This window comes from Mustela nigripes, chromosome 13 (genome assembly GCF_022355385.1).
Source record: "Mustela nigripes isolate SB6536 chromosome 13, MUSNIG.SB6536, whole genome shotgun sequence".
Taxonomy (NCBI): domain Eukaryota; kingdom Metazoa; phylum Chordata; class Mammalia; order Carnivora; family Mustelidae; genus Mustela; species Mustela nigripes.
The window spans coordinates 118,013,562-118,031,257 of NC_081569.1; the positions used below are offsets into that span (position 1 = coordinate 118,013,562).

At 41.9% G+C, this 17,696-nt stretch overlaps 1 long non-coding RNA gene across 1 annotated transcript in view; it reads left to right on the forward strand.

The window, feature by feature from the left end:
• LOC131998875 (uncharacterized) overlaps nt 1-17,490 on the forward strand; it is a 44,704-nt gene extending 27,214 nt beyond the window's left edge. The window contains exons 3-4 of the long non-coding RNA XR_009398908.1: nt 16,095-16,211; nt 17,217-17,490. This is a non-coding gene — a long non-coding RNA (uncharacterized LOC131998875). The remainder of the gene's footprint in view (nt 1-16,094; nt 16,212-17,216) is intronic.
• The last annotated feature ends 206 nt before the right edge of the window (nt 17,491-17,696 follow it).

Here is a 17,696-nt window from a genome sequence, read left to right on the forward strand (position 1 = left end):
TTTTTTTCCATGTGGCTTTCCAATTTTCCCAACATCATTTATTGAAGAGGCTGTCTTTTTTCCATCGGACATTCTTTCCTGCTTTGTCGAAGATTAGTTGACCATAGAGCTGAGGGTCTATTTCTGGGCTCTCTATTCTGTTCCATTGATCTTTGTGTCTGTTTTTGTGCCAGTACCATACTGTCTTGATGATGACAGCTTTGTAATAGAGCTGGAGGTCTGGAATTGTGATGCCACCAGCTTTGGTTTTCTTTTTCAACAATCATCTGGCTATTCTGGATCTTTTCTTGTGTCATATAAATTTTAGGATTATTTGTTCAATTTCTTTGAAAAAGGTTGATGGTATTTTTTTTTTATTTTTTATTTTTTATTATTAAGGTTGATGGTATTTTGATAGGGATTGCATTGAATGTGTAGGTTGCTCTGGGTAGCATAGACATTTTTGCAATATTTTTTTTTCTTCCAATCCATGAGCATGGAATGTTTTTCCATTTCTCTGTGTCTTCCTCAATTTCTTTCATAAGTATTCTGTAGTTTTCTGAGTACAGATTCTTTAATTAGATTTATTCCTAGGTATCTTTTGGTTTGGGGTGCAATTGCAAATGGGATCGATGCCTAAGTTTCTCTTTCTTCTGTCCTATTGTTGGTGTTTAGAAGTGCAACTGATTTCTGTGCATTGATTTTACATCCTGATACTTTATTGAATTCCTGTACAAGTTCTAGCAGTTTTGGAGTGGAGTCTTTGGGTTTTCCACATAAAGTATCATGTCATCTGCAAAGAGTGAAGAGTTTGACTTCCTCTTTGCCAATTCAGATGCTTTTTATTTTTTATTTTTTTAAGAAAAATATGTTCATTAGAAAAGTCCTAATTGTATATAAAATATCAAGGAGCAAGTTAAAACTACCTGATGTCCTACCACCCAGGTCACCATTCTTAACATACTCTTGTCTCACCATCTGGGTGTGTACAGATGTATGTCATGTGCAGGTGGTGAGACAAATAGCAGCCTCTCTTCCTTCCTGCCCACCATCTCTTCCTGAAGCTCATGGTCAGGACAGGTGGCTTAAGCGTGGCACCAAGGTGATTATTATTTTTGAAGAGCTAAAACTACAATCATTTCATAAGAAATATATATACATATATATTTGTAGTCAATACACATGCATATTTTTCTTCTAGATTCAACTAAGTGGTCTTTGAAAATAAATTTTGGGTTTGTTTTAAACACTTTAGGAGAGAAACAGTCCCAGGCTGTTTCTCTCTTCTCCCCTTCGCCATGTCCAATTGACACTTACCCCCAGCCAGGACTAAGTGGAGAAGGAAATGATTGTCCTTCCACCAGCCCCTGTGGCTGCAGAATCTCAAGAAACAAGAAGGGACTAAGGCACTGGGGACCTCCTCCATGGATGCTCTCTGCAGGTAACTCACACTGGACAGAGACATCTAAAATATCTATAGTTGAAGTCATTATCTATCCCATCCTGATTTCTTAGTCCAGGTCACGGTCAGTGGTATTTCTCAGCCTCCTAAATGGGAGCTCAAGGTCACATTGGATCCCTCCTCATCCCTAAGCAGAGTCTGGCCATAGAGCCCTGACCTATCCCACCTTCTTATCTGGCTGCTTCTCTCCAGGGTCAGGCTTCACCTCTTCTCCATCAGCCTCCAGCCTTCTCTCAGAGTCACCTTCTACAACAGATCTGATCCTGCCCCTTCCCTGCTTTCAAGCCTCTCTGGGCTTTCTCTGGTCCCCAGGACCAAGTCCCAAGTCCCTAGCTCAACAGTCAAGGCCCTTTACCACCAAGAGCCTTTACCCCTTCATTCTGGCCCCAGCTTCCCTCCACAGCACCGCCACTGTGCCAGCCATTCTTCAAACACCCAGGCTTCTGTGTCTTTGCATCACTGACCTTCATCTCTGAATACCCTTCCTCACTGATAGAGTCATCCTAATTTCTCAACACCCACTTTAGAGATCTTCAGTCTGCGGACATTTTCCTTAACTCTCCTGTCCCTCCGATGGCCATTCCTGGTGAGGGAACGGAAGGTCATTTGACCTGGGCCACACATCCAGAAATAATCTCACATTCAGACTTCTGATGCTGTCTTTCAAAAGAAGCATGTGTACACAGAGACATCCTCAGGATAATGTACTGACCACACTGAAAAGCAAGATTTATCGTGGGCCTCTGAACGTATCTCATCCCCCAACCTACACTGGCCAATGTGTGCTACAGTTTCATGGTTATTTTCAAATAATGAACAGTGATTATGTCACGATAGACACAATCCTATTGTACTATATTTTTGGTTAAAGTCATTAATTTGTTAAAAGCAATATTTGAAACATCCCACAGATTTTATAACCTCTTTTGACATCTTCTTCTTCTTCTTAATATACTGAAAGCATTGAAGTCTAGGTAACTCTCTACTTGGTCTCCTGAAGATGTCAAGATACATCCATTGTGATGCCAGCTGTGTTAGGTTGTTGAAAAACCAGGTTATTCACCAGGCTGAGCTCAGTGGATATAAGAGGACACAACTCCACTTTCTCCCCGCACTGCCGCCCGCCATGCTCTGTGGTCTCTGCCTGCCTCACAGCTTTTCAGGCACTGTGAGAACAGTTCTACGTGGGGGTACGGAAATGGGCTGTCCAGCAGAGATCAAAATTTCAGTCTCCCATCTAGTGTCATGGAGCTCTCCTCCCAGTCCAGGCCAGTGGCTGGAGGCTACGGTGGGGACAGGGACAGGGCTGGGCTCAGTCTTCCTAGTTGCTTCACTACTCCTTCCCTGCCTTCTGCTGCTTTGTTCAGTGTTGGAAACTGGGAAGGTCACCTGAGGGACAGGGTTGGTGTTCTTGAGAAGTGCATGGCAGGCCCTCCCTCATACTGCCCATTTGTGAATGCCTCAGAGAATTCCCCAACTCTGTGATCGATACACCCTCTCTCTGACCTCCAGCAAGCCCCTGTTGTTTTGGGGCTCACCTCCCCTGCACTCACAAGATCTTTAGAATGAAAGCCCTTCACTTGGCAGGAGGCTTTGGGAAGGTCCTTCCATGGGGCTCTCTGGGCCCTCCTTCCACTGTGGCCCCCCATATTCTCTCTGTCCTTGCAGGAAGCTTGGGCAAGTCTCCTGCCTTCACTGTCCTGCAGCTGATTGGGAGATACCCGACTCCATGTTCATGTCACCCAGACTTGAGGGGATACCTCACATTCTCTGAGGAGCTGTCTTCCTGACCTTGTGCCAGTGGGACAGGCCTTCAAGTCTCACAGCTTGTCAGGTTTCTCTAGCTCCCTTCTCAAAGCCCCCCTAGTCTCCAGGAGCTGTTCTCTTGGGGCCCCAGCTGGGAGATGCCCCCAAATTGAAAATGCTCCTTTCTCGTACAAATACCCCATATTTGTTTCTATTTCTGCTTTAATATATTACAAAAACTGAGTAGCTTAGAACAGCACACATTCATTCAGCACTCCCCCGCCCCCCGGAAAGATCCAGAATAATCTTCTCTTGCCATAGTCTTTAACCTTGATCACTTCTGTCAAGTGTCTTTTTATTTTTTTTTATTTTTATTTTTTATTTTTTTTTGCCAGGTAAAGGGACATGTACACAGGTGGTTCTGGGGATTAGGACTTTGGGGGAGCAATATTCTACCATATCCAATTATTTCCTTCCCTCAAGTGTCTGCTCTTGTTTGCTATAGGTTGAAGGAGGGCAGTGGGGTTGCCAGTTTAGGACAGGCTACACATTTCAGTAACTCCCGGAGAGGCAGCTCTCTCTAGAATATAGGGTAGTTAGTACCTGTTGCTCTCGGCCTGAAGACTATAACTTTTCCAAGCACCTGGAAAAGTCACATGCCATACCCCAGCCTTCCTGCTCCGGGCTACGGAGATCCTTGAGCGCAGGGTCTGTTTCCTGTTTGTCAGACATCGGTGCCAGACACAGTGTGTGCAGCCAGCGAGCCTTCTGGAAAGTTCTGTTGTGTGTATGTAGAAGAGAACCAAAAGTTATCTGCTTTGCTGCTCAGAGGAACTTGGGATATAGGACACTTGTCATACCTGCTGGATAAAATGACATAATACACATATTTAAAAGACTAGGTGGACTTGAGACAAATATCAGGCCACATTAACTTGCCAAGAAGGGAAAAAGACATGTGACTCTCCAGATTGCTGATGCTCTCTTGGTGATTTCAATCCGCATGTGGCCGTGGGAGAGCGCCTGCTGGAGTTCTCGCCATCAGTCTGCTTGGGCTCCTCCTACAGCCTTAGAGCGATGGCTCTAAATCCCATTTCTCTTCTTAAATGACTGCAAAGTTTACTGCAGGTAGACTATTTCTGGCACTGCTTTAGGGGCCCTGAGAAGGTGGGGAATACTGTTAACTTACAATGGAACTGGGCACCAGTGCATCGGGACAAGCTGGCTTTCACCCTCATATTGACAGGAGTGGACACACTTGCTTGGAGAGCCCCTTAAACAAATCTGCCTGCTCCCTCTTATTTTTGTTTGGTCCCCAGGCAACCTGAAATTCCTCCTGTGGCTTTTAAACAAAGCATGGGGGTAGGAAGAGGGGAAGGAAGCATGGGCCTGGCGGGTGGTGTCAGTCTTTCACACTCTGGCTTCCTTATTTTAAATACTGTGAATACTGGAAATGTAGTCACACCCAGATTCAAAACACTGTGAACATTCCCAGGTAACTGTGTGTGTGTGTGTGTGTGTGTGTGTTCTGATTTATGCCTCATTCTTCTTTATTTGATGAAGTACACTGAATAATGATCTCCTTCAGGGATAATAAGAATGAATATCTGATAGTAATTCCTGGAACCTATACATGTTACCTTAAACAGTTAAAAAGGGGGGGAGGGGTGTGGAGACTTTATAGAAGTGATCATGAAGGATGTTGAAATGGGGAGAGGGTCACCCTCTATTTTCAGGGTGAACCCTAAATGCAACAACATGTATTCTTGTCAGACAGGGGCAGAGGGAGATCTGACTGCCACGGAGGAGAAGACCATGTGACCAAGGAGGCAGAATTGGGGGGATGTGGCCACAAGCTAAGGGATGCCAGGAGACCCAGAGCCTGGAAGAGGCAAGTAGAGGGTTCTCCCCAGAACCTCTGGAGGAAGTACCTCTGATTTCTACTCTGAAGAATTGCAAGAGAAGAAATTTCTGTGGTTTAAGCCACCAGATTTGGAGCCATTTGTTCCAGCCTTAGGCAATGAATACACTTGGTGTAAGACTGAGCGTGGATCAGATGCATGATCTGTACCTTCTTCAGACCTTTGCTCTGGTGCCGGCACACCGGAGCTGGGGAGGTAGACAGGAAGGCACTGGGGGACACGCCTGTCCCACCCCACCCCTCAGTTCTACACCAAATGCTCCAAATGGGCACTTTTTCTGAGGAGAAATTTTATCATCTGTATCAGGCTCCAAAAGGTTCACATCCCCACAAAGTTAAGAACCTTTAATATAAATATTGATGGCCAAAGTTTCTTCCTTGGTAGACTGAGTCCTCATAAACCTCAAAGACCTTGAGGACAAAAAAAAAAAAAAAAAAAAAAGGCAAAAAGGTATTCTTTGGCTTCCTTGGAAGATTAAAGAGATGATATTTAAATATTTTTTTTAAAGGGGCACCTGTGTGGCTCTGTTGGTTGAGCATCTATCTGCCTTCGGCTCAGGTCATGATCCCAGGGTCCTGAGGTCGAGTCCCACATCAGCCTCCTTGCTCAGTGGCGAGCCTTCTTCTCCCTCTGCCTGCTGTTCCCCCTGCTTGTGTTCTTTTGCTCTCTGACATATGAATAAATAAAATCTTTTAAAAAATACTTATTTAAAAAATTTTTTTAATTTTAAAATTTATTTTTAAAAAATAAATATTTTTAAAGATTTTATTTATTTATTCATTCATTCATTCATTCATTCATTTAGAGCACACACAAGCAGGGGTGGGGCAGAGGAAGAGGAAAAGCCAGAATCCCAAACAGACTGCACCCAGCACGGGAGCCTGATTTGGGGCTTGATCCCACGACCCTGAGACCATGACCTGAGCTGAAACCAGGAGTCAGATGCTTAACCAACTGAGCCACCCAGGTGCCCCAGAAATTTCAATATTAAATTTTGTTGTTTATATTAAAATTTAGAGACCATTGTTTTATGTAGATATTTACCAAGCACTTGCTGGGTGCCTGCTGCTTCTCTAAGCCACCAGGGTTTCGGAGGGAACACAACAGACCCAGACAGCCCTGTTCTCATGAAGCTAACATTCTACTTGAGAAGAGGAGACAATAACAAAACTATAATAACAAAACAGATCAATATGTAACAAATGAGTTTGGTGACACTAAGTGGGCTGCGGAGGGGACAGAGGTTGGTGGTGGCCCCTCGGGCATGCTTCATTTAGAGAATAGTAAGCAAACTGATTACAACTAGTTGCTAGTTTTGTTTAGCTGATAAACAGCCTGGCAGTAAACAGAGGCAAACTATTGAAATAAAATGGAAGTTTTTCCTTGGTGAGTTCAGATCTCAGGGACACTCCTTACATGGTAAATTGTCACCCAAAGGAAGGTGTCACCCAACCCTGTTGGGTTGTTGAGAATTCATCTCAGGGGAAGAAATATACAAACTTCAACAAGCAAAGGGACCAAAACGATCCAGAAGACAAATGGGACTTGGGTTTTTAGGCAAATGTGAAGGAGTAATGAATTGCCCCAAAAGAAGAAGTACAGGGGCATGTTTTGTTGAATTTTTGTGTGTTTGTTTTCAGTATATTGTAACTGAGCCTCCTCCTTGGGATGATGTTTCTAAGTTCCCAACTAAACATCAATTAAGTAAGCAGTTTTCCCGAAAATGACTGGACAGTGTGCTCTGGAAAGCCCTCGAAACCCACGAGCTGTCCTTTGGAAGACCAGTCCCAAGGATCTGGAGGGGAATGTGAAAACACACTGCTCCCTGAGGGCCTGGATTGGCAGAAATGAGATTTCCAGGGCCCTGCTCCCTGAAATGCTGTTAGGAGGCTTGTGCCCAGCAATTTGGAGGTAATAAAACTCTGATTCAATTCCACAAATGGAGACAACTGAGAGGCAGGACGGGGTGGTGACAGAGAGCATGGGAACAGACACAGAGTTGGCCTGGGCTGGAACCCGGTTCCCCTTCTCACTCCATGAGCTTGGGAAGTGAATTTCCCCATCTAAGTATCCATAGTGGGGTGAATAGTGTCCTCCCCAATTCATGACCCCCCCAAACTCTCAGATGAGGGTCTGTGCAGACGAGGTCCTCCTGGACTGTAGTGGGCCCTGAATCCAATGGCGAGTGTCTTTGCGAGAAAAAGGAGAGGGGAATCCAGACATGGAGACAGACCGGGAGGAGGGCCACGTGACCACAGAGGCAGAGATTGTAGGGATGCGGCTGTAAGCCAAGGAGCAAGAAGGATTGCTGGAAGAGAAACGAAGGATTCTCCCCTAGAATCTTCAGAGGTAGCTGGGTCCTGCCAACACTTTGATTTCACCTTCCAGGCCCCAAAACTAAGAGAGAGAACATTTCCCTTCTTTTATATCCTGAGTTTGGGGTCATCATTGCAGCAGCCCTGGGAAGGAATCCAGCATCTTTGTCCTTAAATTGAGATTATTTGAATGGTTTCCCTCTCTTTATGGCTAGTGTGTTTACCGGCTCAACAAAAGTCGCAACTGGCTTTCATCGGTTTGCCTGGGACCGACAGCTTTCCCAGGATGCTGAACTGGGAAAGCTGCAGGCTTGTGGGGAGCAGTAGGCCACGCTCACATGAGGTCACTGAGGGATGGGTGAGACGAACTACTTCACGCTGGCCCTGGGGCCCACAGTAGGTATCCAAGGAATGCTCTGTGGGTCTGAGTCGGGTGGAGACCTCTGTAGTAGAGGTGGGGGAGTTGCCACTCTGTATCTGCTGGGTCCTAGTCCTCTGACCTCGGGCCACTTAAAAGTGGCCTCCCAGAAGGAAGCTGTGGGCACCCTTTGGCACCTCCTTTCTGCTCAGCAGTACCCCTGCCAAGCCTGAGAGAGTCACCAGCTGGGCTGACCCTGGGAAAGTTACCAAACTTCCCTGGGCCTCCCTTAATTCATCTGCGTACAGAAATGATAAAACCCCCCTTTTTGAAATGTGTAGGGGATTGGATGAAATAAGTCGTTTACCTAACAAATATTTATAAACAACCTTAATACACCAGATAGTAATTACACGAACTGATACGCAGGTTGAACAAAGAACACATAGTTGCTGACCTTCAGGATGGTACAGTCTAGGGGGAGGAGGAGATTTATACAAGTCAATTACAACCTGGGGTAAGTGTGGCCCAGAATACGGGGAGAAGATCCCGGTGGGTCTGCTCGGGGTTGAATGCAGGAAAAAGCCTCTGGGAACCAAAAGGTGCAGAGCCAGCTTTTGACATTTCTTTAAAATTTAATTTTTTTTCAGTGTTCCAAAATTCATTGTTTAGGCACCACACCCGGTGTTCATGTAATACATGCCCTCCATAAGAGCCACCACCAGGCTCACCCAAGCCCCCAACCCCCTTCCAGCTTTTGACATTTTTAGTGAGAATCCATTACATATATAAACTAAGGGAGGGACAAGTGACATTTTTATAATATTAGCTTTTCCTATCCAAGAATAGTTCAAACTTTTCCATTAATTCAGTCTTCTTTCACGTTAAAGGGAAGTGCTGTTTTCAGGGTTTTAATTTTTGTTTTTAACAATGAACTGGCTCATTGAAAATAAGAGAAACAATTGTGCACACACACACACACACACACACACACACACACCCCCATGGGCTCTTCCTACATATCAAAGGCTCCGCCTCCTGCCTCTAAGTAAGGGCACACACTCCCCAAACCTGTATGTATACATCCTTGTCTTCGTGCATAATTTTATACATTTCTGTGTATACTTGAATAATACATTGTCCATTTTGCTTATTTTTGGACTTCATATAAATGGAATCACACTGTCCGCTTTTTCTTGAAATTTGCTTTTTTTTTTAAGAGAGAGAGAATTTTTTTTTGTCTTTAGTATTTATATATATATTTTTTAATTTTTTATTTTTTATAAACATATATTTTTATCCCCAGGGGTACAGGTCTGTGAATCACCAGGTTTACACACTTCACAGCACTCACCAAAGCACATACCCTCCCCAATGTCCATAATCCCACCCCCTTCTCCCAAACCCCCTCCCCCCAGCAACCCTCAGTTTGTTTTGTGAGATTAAGAGTCACTTATGGTTTGTCTCCCTCCCAATTCCATCTTGTTTCATTGATTCTTCTTACCCACTTAAGCCCCCATGTTGCATCACCACTTCCTCATATCAGGGAGATCATATGACAGTTGTCTTTCTCCGCTTGGCTTATTTCGCTAAGCATGATACGCTCTAGTTCCATCCACGTCGTCGCAAATGGCACGATTTCATTTCTTTTGATGGCTGCATAGTATTCCATTGTGTATATATACCACATCTTCTTGATCCATTCATCTGTTGATGGACATCTAGGTTCTTTCCATAGTTTACCTATTGTGGACATTGCTGCTATAAACATTCGGGTGCACATGCCCCTTTGGATCACTACATTTGTATCTTTAGGGTAAATACCCAGTAGTGCAATTGCTGGGTCATAGGGCAGTTCTATTTTCAACATTTTGAGAAACCTCCATGCTGTTTTCCAGAGTGGCTGCACCAGCTTGCATTCCCATCAACAGTGTAGGAGGGTTCCCCTTTCTCCGCATCCTCACCAGCATCTGTCATTTCCTGACTTACTGATTTTAGCCATTCTGACTGGTGTGAGGTGATATCTCATTGTGATTTTGATTTGTATTTCCCTGATGCCGAGTGATATGGAGCACTTTATCATGTGTCTGTTGGCCATCTGGATGTCTTCTTTGCAGAAATGTCTGTTCATGTCCTCTGCCCATTTCTTGATTGGATTATTTGTTCTTTGGGTGTTGAGTTTGCTAAGTTCTTTATAGATTCTGGACACTAGTCCTTTATCTGATATGTCGTTTGCAAATATCTTCTCCCATTCTGTCAGTTGTCTTTTGATTTTGTTAACTGTTTCCTTTGCTGTGCAAAAGCTTTTGATCTTGATGAAGTCCCAATAGTTCATTTTTGCCCTTGCTTCCCTTGCCTTTGGCATTGTTCCTAGGAAGATGTTGCTGCGGCTGAGGTCGAAGAGGTTGCTGCCTGTGTTCTCCTCAAGGATTTTGATGGATTCCTTTCGCACATTGAGGTCCTTCATCCATTTTGAGTCTATTTTCATGTGTGGTGTAAGGAAATGGTCCAATTTCATTTTTCTGCATGTGGCTGTCCAATTTTCCCAGCACCATTTATTGAAGAGGCTGTCTTTTTTCCATTGGACAGTCTTTCCTGCTTTATCGAAGATTAGTTGACTGTAGAGTTGAGGGTCTATTTCTGGGCTCTCTATTCTGTTCCATTGATCTATGTGTCTGTTTTTGTGCTAGTACCATGCTGTCTTGATGATGACAGCTTTGTAATAGAGCTTGAAATCCGGAATTGTGATGCCACCAACTTTGGCTTTCTTTTTCAATATCCCTTTGGCTATAAATTTTAGAATTATTTGTTCCATTTCTTTGAAAAAGATGGATGGTACTTTGATAGGAATTGCATTAAATGTGTAGATTGCTTTAGGTAGCATAGACATTTTCACAATATTTATTCTTCCAATCCAGGAGCATGGAATATTTTTCCATTTCTCTGTGTCTTCCTCAATTTCTTTCATGAGTACTTTATAGTTTTCTGAGTATAGATTCTGTGCCTCTTTGGTTAGGTTTATTCCTAGGTATCTTATGATTTGGGGTGCAATTGTAAATGGGATTGACTCCTTAATTTCTCTTTCTTCTGTCTTGTTGTTGGTGTAGAGAAATGCAACTGATTTCTGTGCATTGATTTTATATCCTGACACTTTACTGAATTCCTGTATAAGTTCTAGCAGTTTTGGAGTGGAGTCTTTTGGGTTTTCCACATATAGTATCATATCATCTGCGAAGAGTGATAATTTGACTTCTTCTTTGCCGATTTGGATGCCTTTAATTTCCTTTTGTTGTCTGATTGCTGAGGCTAGGACCTCTAGTACTATGTTGAATAGCAGTGGTGATAATGGACATCCCTGCCGTGTTCCTGACCTTAGCGGAAAAGCTTTCAGTTTTTCTCCATTGAGAATGATATTTGCGGTGGGTTTTTCATAGATGGCTTTGATGATATTGAGGTATGTGCCCTCTATCCCTACACTTTGAAGAGTTTTGATCAGGAAGGGATGTTGTACTTTGTCAAATGCTTTTTCAGCATCTATTGAGAGTATCATATGGTTCTTGTTCTTACTTTTATTGATGTGTTGTATCACATTGACTGATTTGCGGATGTTGAACCAACCTTGCAGCCCTGGAATAAATCCCACTTGGTCGTGGTGAATAATCTTTTTAATGTACTGTTGAATCCTATTGGCTAGTATTTTGTTGAGTATTTTCGCATCTGTGTTCATCAAGGATATCGGTCTATAGCTCTCTTTTTTGGTGGGATCCTTGTCTGGTTTTGGGATCAAGGTGATGCTGGCCTCATAAAATGAGTTTGGAAGTTTTCCTTCCATTTCTATTTTTTTGGAACAGTTTCAGGAGAATAGGAATTAGTTCTTTTTTAAATGTTTGGTAGAATTCCCCCAGGAAGCCATCTGGCCCTGGGCTTTTGTTTGTTTGGAGATTTTTAATGACTGTTTCAATCTCCTTACTGGTTATGGGTCTGTTCAGGCTTTCTATTTCTTCCTGGTTCAGTTGTGGTAGTTTATATGTTTCTAGGAATGCATCCATTTCTTCCAGATTGTCAAATTTGTTGGCGTAGAGTTGCTCATAGTATGTTCTTATAATAGTTTGTATTTATTTGGTGTTGGTTGTGATCTCTCCTCTTTCATTCATGATTTTATTTATTTGGGTCCTTTCTCTTTTCTTTTTGATAAGTCGGGCCAGGGGTTTATCAATTTTATTAATTCTTTCAAAGAACCAGCTCCTAGTTTCGTTGATTTGTTCTATTGTTTTTTGGTTTCTATTTCATTGATTTCTGCTCTGATCTTTATGATTTCTCTTCTCCTGCTGGGTTTAGGGTTTCTTTCTTGTTCTTTCTCCAGCTCCTTTAGGTGTAGGGTTAGGTTGTGTACCTGAGACCTTTCTTGTTTCTTGAGAAAGGCTTGTACCGCTATATATTTTCCTCTCAGGACTGCCTTTGTTGTGTCCCACAGATTTTGAACCATTGTATTTTCATTATCATTTGTTTCCATGATTTTTTTCAATTCTTCTTTAATTTCCCGGTTGACCCATTCATTCTTTAGAGGGATGCTGTTTAGTCTCCATGTATTTGGGTTCTTTCCAAACTTCCTTTTGTGGTTGAGTTCTAGCTTCAGAGCATTGTGGTCTGAAAATATGCAGGGAATGATCCCAATCTTTTGATACCGGTTGAGTCCTGATTTAGGACCGAGGATGTGATCTATTCTGGAGAATGTTCCATGTGCACTAGAGAAGAATGTGTATTCTGTTGCTTTGGGATGAAAAGTTCTGAATATATCTGTGATGTCCATCTGGTCCAGTGTGTCATTTAAGGCCTTTATTTCCTTGCTGATCTTTTGCTTGGATGATCTGTCCATTTCAGTGAGGGGAGTGTTAAAGTCCCCTACTATTATTGTATTGTTGTTGATGTGTTTCTTTGATTTTGTTATTAATTGGTTTATATAGTTGGCTGCTCCCACGTTGGGGGCATAGATATTTAAAATTGTTAGATCTTCTTGTTGGACAGACCCTTTGAGTATGATATAGTGTCCTTCCTCATCTCTTATTATAGTCTTTGGCTTAAAATCTAATTGATCTGATATAAGGATTGCCACTCCTGCTTTCTTCTGATGTCCATTAGCATGGTAAATTCTTTTCCACCCCCTCACTTTAAATCTGGAGGTGTCTTCGGGCTTAAAATGAGTTTCTTGGAGGCAACATATAGATGGGTTTTGTTTTTTTATCCATTCTGATACCCTGTGTCTTTTGACAGGGGCATTTAGCCCATTAACATTCAGGGTAACTACTGAGAGATATTAATTTAGTGCCATTGTATTGCCTGTAAGGTGACTGTTACTGTATATGGTCTCTGTTCCTTTCTGATCTACCACTTGTAGGCTCAGAGAGAGAGAGAAAACTTTTAAAAAATTTAATTAATTTATTTGACAGAGAGAGAGAGCACAAGCAGGGAGAGTGGAAGAGGGAGAAGTAGGCTCCCCGCTGAGCAGGAAGCCCAATGAGGGACTTGATCCCAGGACCCCGAGATCATGACCCGAGTTGAAGGCAGTCGCTTAACCAACTGAGCCACTCAGGTGTCCTGAGAGATAGAGAGAGAGAGAACCATAAGCAGGCTCCACATCCAGCACCGAGCCAGACAGGGAGCTAGATCTCATGATCTTGAGATCATGACCTGAGCCAAAATGAAGAGTTGAATGCTTAACTGACCCAGGTGCCCCGAAATTTGCTTTCTTTGCTCAACATCAGGTTGCTGAGGTTCATACGTATTGAGAGTGTGGCTGCCATGCCTTCCTTTTCACATGAGCATGGTATCCAACCATGACTACACCATGACGTCTGTACCCATATGTCTCCTGGTCCACATGTGTAAGTTTTTCCAGACATTTAACTGGGAGTGGAATCAATGGATCATAGGGTATGTGCATCTCCACCTGAAAGGTAATGCCCAAGTGTTTTCCAAAGTCGTTGAACCAATTCATATTCCCACTAGCAGCACCTAAATGTGCTCTTGGCTCCATGTCTTTGTCAACACTTGGTATTGCCAGATACTTTTCTATATTCTCTTGGGTCAATGTGGGTGTAAAATGGTAGGTCCTTGTTTTAAATGAACACTTCCTTGCTTTTTGAGGAGAAACATCTTTTCAGACGTTTGTGGTCACTATGTTCTCTTTTGTGAAATGTCTTTTATTGTGTTGTCCATTAAAAAGTTGGTTTGCCTTTTATGTGTTAATTTGTAGGGAACTTTAGACATACTAGATACCAATCTTTTGCTAAATAGGTAAGGCAGAGGGCGCCTGAGAGGCTCAGTCCGTTAAGTATTTGCTTTCAGTCCTGGGATTAAGCCCTACATCTGGCTCCCTGCTCAGCGGGGAATCTGCTTCTCCCTCTTCTTCTGTGTGCATGTGCTTTCTCTCTCTCTCTCTCTCTCAAATAAATAAAGCTTAAAAAAATAGGTAAGACAGATATCTTCTCCCACTTTGACGAATATCTTTTAGTTTCTTTATGGTATACTTGATGGGAAAAGTTTGTAATTCTAATCTAGTCAAATTTATCACTCCTTTCTTTTATGGCTCACATTTTTGTTTAAGAAATTCTTCTTTATACCGAGGTTATATAGGTAGACTTCTATAGCTTGGGCTTTTAACTATTTTTTTTATGCCATGGATACTTTGGCATGTTTTAAAATGTATGAAATGAAACTCATTAGATTACAAAGAAAACCAATGATACTGAAACGTAGTTATCAAAATACAAAAAATTGTGACATAAATGCATTTCTCCTTTATGCTTTAAATAATGAGATTTAGTAGAAAAATCTAATAGCTGCTGTAAATATTATGACAGACATAAATAATATTTTACAATACCTACAATGAATATCATGGCATATGAAAATGGAAGCTTTTTAGTGGCAAGATACAGGTACCACACAATTGCTATGGTCTGTTGTCTATGTTCCTGACTGGATCTCTAATTAATAAGAGGTCAGTGGAAATAAATACCAATTTTTCCCCATCTGTGGTCACAATTCTGTTTAGAATATGATAGAATATATAGAATACTGAATTCTATTCTCGGGGGGGCGGGCTGTGGGACCTAGGTAATGAATCCCTGTATAGTATTTTCTAAAAATAGTACACATTTTATCTTCATGTCTTATCTTTTGTCCATCAGAACTTGTTTGTTTATATAATATATCACATTTCCTTTTTTCCCTTTTATTGATTAATTTATTCCTTCCCCTTTGATCTACAGTGTCTGTGCTGGCTTAAATCATGGTTCTTTTAAATGGTCCATCTGTTTCTAGGATCTTTATTCTACTCTACTTATGCAGTTAATGATCTGTGTAAACCCACATTGTCTTAGTTACTATAAAGTCTGACCTCTAGTAAGGCAAGTCTCCCTACCTGTGTGTTGGCTTTTCTCTGGTCCTTTGTTTTTGTATGTAAATTTTAGAAGCAGCTTCACAAATTCCATGAGAAAGCCCACTGGGTTGTTGACTAGAACTTCATTGAGTCTGTAGGCCGTTTATTTATACCTTCAATAAAATTTTATATTTTTTCCATTAAAGATGTGTACATTTTTCTTAGAGCTGCTTCTAGGACTCTCTCTCTCTCAGTCTCCCCCTACTTACCTATTGCACTTGGAAATTATGTTTTTAAAATTATATTTTCTCTCTGTTGCTGATGTATAGAAAAGCAATCATTTTTAACTATTGCTCTTTTATACCTCAACTTCTTTAAACCTGCTTATTCAATCTAATTGTTTGTAGAATTTTAGGGAGTTTTCTATGAAAATAATTATATTACTTTCAATTAATGTCTGTTTTGTTTCCTTGATTCGGAACCTCAAATCTTGTATTTCTTTTACTTGTTTTATTGCACTCACCACTACCTTCAATACAGTATTGAATAAAAGCCACCATTTTTTTTTTTGACACTTTTAACCTTTAAATATGATGTTTGCTGTGGGCTTTTGGTAGATGTTCTGTGTTAGGCTACAGAAATTGCTTTTTATTTATAGTTCATCAAGTTTTAAAAAGACTTTTTAAATTTATTCACTTAGAGAAAGAGCATGGGGGCATGGAGAGAGGCAGAAGGAGAATCTCAAATAGACTCTACACTGAGCACAGAGCCCGGCATGGGGCTCGATCTCACGACCACCTCGAGCTCACAACCTGAGCTGAAATCAAGAGCCAGAGGCTTAACCAGCTGAGCCACCCAGGTGCCCCTTGATTTTGCCTTAAAATCATAAGTGGATACGATTGATTTTTTGCTTTTTGTTTTATTTTTTAAGGATGGATACCAGAATGTGTATGCATGTCCATGGCAAAGGTTCACGAAGGAAAAAAAAACCGAGGATGCAAAACAGGAAGGAGACCAGCAGAGCACTGAGTCGTTGGGAAGGCTGAGGGTAGATTTTTAATGTATTTCTTTGGGCATGTAAAGTACTTAACATAGTGCCTGGTCTATTAGTTTCCTATTGCTGCTGCCACAAATAACCACACACATGGCTGCTTAAAACAACACACATTTAATCTCATCCCTGTGGAGATCAGAAATCTGGCTAAAGTCAAGGCGCCTGCTGGACTGCCTTCCTTCTGGAGGTTCCACGTGAGAACCTATTTCTTACCTCTTCCTCCTTTTAGAGGCTGCCAGTGATCCTTGGCTAGAGGTCTCTTCCTTTATCTTCAAAGCCAATAGAATAGCATCTTTAAACCATACATTACCTGGAGAGCCTGGGTGACTCAGTTGTTAAGCATTTGCCTTTGGCTCAGGTCATGATCCCAGGGACCTGGGATGGAGCCCTGGATGAGGCTCCCTGTTTGGTGGGGAGCCTGCTTCTGCCTTTCCCCTGGCTTGTGCATGTGCGTGAGCTCTCTCTCTAATAAATAAGTAATATTTAAAAATAAATAAATACATTGCCCTTCTTTTATTGCAGCATTGCTTCCTTCTACATAAGGATCTTTGTCAATGCTTGGGCTCACCCTGATAATCCGGGATTATCTTCCTGTCTCAAAATCCTTAGCTTAATGATATCTGCAAAGACTCTTTTCCCATGTAAGGTAACATGTCCAAGTTTAAGAGGACATCTTTGGGGTCCAGTATTCAGCTTACCAGTCTTGCGTGCATTTGATCAAATTGTATGTGTTTGAGGTGAAAAAAAAAAAAAGTTGAATATTGGCAATTCTATGTGTTTCAACCTGAAGATTCTCAATATACAGGAGTTGCTATTAATACTAAAAACAAAAGAGATTATTTTACCATAAAATGCTGGTTCTAGGCCTGTCTCTGTTGTCTTGGGCAACTTGAAGTAGGGTCAAGGATTTCTAGTACTTCCTGTGTCACTGCCCTGCCCCAGAAGCCCCACTGTCTTGGAAGAGGCTAGCTGAAGGACTGCACGATCTTCTTCCCACAGGGCAAGAGAGTCCCTCTGCCTAGCTGTGAGACCCTCAACCCTACAGCCCAAATATTGTTGAGCAGAAAGCAACTCTAAAAGTCTTCCATGTTGGAAATGTGTATGAGGCTGTTGCCAAGACACGACCTATTGGGACCTGATGCCAGAAGGGAAAACCAATCAGCAAGACTGATCCTGTCATAATTTAAAAATTTGATATTTTATTCACCATAAATCATTTTGTATCCATTTGGGTTTTAAACAAAATATTGCATTAAAATATTATTTATCTTGATTACTGATTTTTTGGTACCATTCCCCCCCACCAAATTTACACCCTGGATTTCACTCTCTTCACCTTCATTCCCTCTCTCGTCTTTGGATCTCTAGTCGTAGCTATTTTCTCTAATGACAGTTTTGGATGAACACTCCTGGCAAAAGTTCAACTCTATCTGTAGAGAAAACCCGCGACGGTTAGGATTTACTGAGATAACAGGAAAG